Source organism: Limulus polyphemus, unplaced genomic scaffold, assembly GCF_000517525.1.
Source record: "Limulus polyphemus unplaced genomic scaffold, Limulus_polyphemus-2.1.2 Scaffold4278, whole genome shotgun sequence".
In the NCBI taxonomy this organism is placed as follows: Eukaryota; Metazoa; Arthropoda; class Merostomata; order Xiphosura; family Limulidae; genus Limulus; species Limulus polyphemus.
The window spans coordinates 9,782-12,308 of record NW_013669888.1 but is presented as its reverse complement, the minus strand read 5'-3'; the positions used below and the strand labels follow the sequence as shown (position 1 = coordinate 12,308).

The window sequence follows — 2,527 nt, the reverse complement described above, 5'->3', positions numbered from 1 at the left end:
AATATAAATATAAATGCATTAAGTGTATGTCTAGAAACCAGGTTTCGATACCCGTGGTGGGCAGAGCACAGGTAGCCCATTGTGTACCTTTGTGCTTAATTACAAACAAATTTCCTTTAAAGTACAATTCAAATTATCCACTGTGGGTAACTTGAATTGTATTTTAAACATTGGAGCTACATGTAAAAGTATAAACGTATATATATGATTTTAAGTACAAGACACACAGTAATAAAAGTAGTAAATTAGATTTCTAGTATTCTTGCTCTGCTTTTTCAAGCACTCCAGACATATGATTTCCATCATAAGGAAAATCTGACAAAGTAAAAAAAAAACATCATTTCGGACATCTTTCTGTTGAGCAACCTAACCATTTTTTTACTGTTTGTTGATGTGTCCTCTTGTGATGTTGAACAGATGGAAGAAATGTTGCCTTCCTTATTATTACAATTGGCAAGTGTTGCCTTCCTCGTTGTTACAATTGGCAAGTGTTTCCTTCCTCATTGTTACAATTTTTTGGTTCTTCATTATCCTCTGTCCTTGTTATTAATTATTTTCCCTTCTCTGTTGTCCTTGTTACTAATCTCGTCACACATTCTTTCTTTCTTGACGCCTATTTTTACTTGTCTTTCTGTCTGTTCTTGTTCTGCAATATTTACTATTGTTTTATCAGTTTTAAATATGTTTATTCTTTTTTTCCTCCTTACTTCAGGTTTAATTTCTGGTGACGGACTGAAGATAATTGCAAGTATAATCCAATCCTCTGATTCTATTGGAAAGACTACAGGGTGAACTTCAACAGGGCTTGATACTTCTGTTTCGTTAGTCTCCCTCCCCGGTGGCTGAGTGGTAAGTCTGAAGGCTTATAACGTTAAAAATCGGATTTCGATACTCGCAGAGAGCACAGAACAGATAGCCCACTGTGTAGCTTTATGCTTAACAACAAACAAATAATTTCGTTAAGAGCCCTTATGTTCTAGTGGTCCCATTCTGACTACTGGAATAGATAAGTTAGTATGTTTATTTGGTATCTTGCTGGCTAATCATTATCAATGGTACTGGAATTAAAATGTTACACATTCAGAAAACTTCCTTTCTGTTACGAATTGTTACTGTTTACTAAAGAAGTGTATTGATAATATGAGGATCGTTCTTATTTTCTTTGTTGCTATTCTTCGGGTGACTTTCAGTGATTTGTTTACTGACGCAATACGAGAAGGCTTTAAATGTAAAATATGAGAAGCAGGAGCAATTAGATAATCATGTTGATCATGTTTCTGTGTAACTTCTTCCCTTAACTATGAGGTACAAGTGAGATCTATGCCTTTATAGAAACAATTAATAATCATGTTGATCATGTTTCTGTGTAACTTCTTCCTTTAACTGTGAGATACAAATGAGATATATGCCTTTATTGAGATCTATGCCTTTATAGAAACAATTAATAATCATGTTGATCATGTTTCTGTGTAACTTCTTCACTTAACTGTGAGATACAAAGTGAGATCTATGCCTTTATAGAAACAATTAATAATCATGTTGATCATGTTTCTGTGTAACTTCTTCACTTAACTGTGAGGTACAAGTGAGATCTATGCCTCTATAAAAGCAACAACACGACATTTGTTGTCTAACCACTCTCGTTAAGAGTAGTAGTTCAAACAGCTCAGATCTCATTATTATAAGGTGAATCATATCTTTGTTAAAGTTGTCAACTGATCATAGTCACACCCTGATTATAGCACTAGTTACATCCTGTTTATAGTTCCCTCATGTAAAGACTTTAGAAAATTAAACTTTATTGTGAGGTGGAATGATACCTTTAGAAGAAAAAAAAAATGTGTGCAACGTTTCGGCAGCACGTGCGGCTATCATCGAGTATAGGGTTACATAATGAATTGTACAGAACACTGGTAAAAACGATATCTTGGACTCTGTCATCAAACGATCTAGTTATTGCTAAATTTTTAACTCTGTCATCAATCACGCCTAACAATTATTAAGCATTTAACTTTGTCATTGAGACTTAACAATAGGGTTATTGCTAAGTCTCGGACTCTGTCATCAACCATATCAAATGAATGGTTGTTAATCATTATTTACTTTCAACTTTTATTGGCTTCTTGGTGCTCAACCATCCTCGGAGTCCGAATGAAGGAGTTTTCAGAGCTGCACAGTTGAGCAAATTTTTGATTTTGAGGCATATGTTATAGAATGAAATAACTCGATACAAACTAAACTTGGGCCCTGCTATGACATGTCTGCACGACGTTTTTCTTCCGATAGGATTTGCACCACGTGATCGGAAAGGTCCGCCAACAGCCAAAGTGTTTATATATATATATATACACCATAGAAGTCGTGTGAAAATACGTTTCTCTTAATCAGCCAGAGTATAACGTTTTAAAAAAATAATTAATAACAAGGAAATTACCAGTTATAAACTACAAATTAGGCAGAACTTCACATCAACCTATTAGAATTACTTAATACGTGACTGATTGTACACTAAGATAGACCCAGATTG

The 2,527-nt window shown here is 34.3% G+C and overlaps 1 long non-coding RNA gene across 1 annotated transcript in view; it reads left to right on the top strand.

Annotated features, from left to right (window-relative positions):
* The window catches only part of LOC111088713, a 19,909-nt gene extending 18,361 nt beyond the window's left edge, over positions 1-1,548 (top strand). The window contains exon 3 of the long non-coding RNA XR_002613148.1: positions 713-1,548. This is a non-coding gene — a long non-coding RNA (uncharacterized LOC111088713). The remainder of the gene's footprint in view (positions 1-712) is intronic.
* Positions 1,549-2,527: the final 979 nt, after the last annotated feature.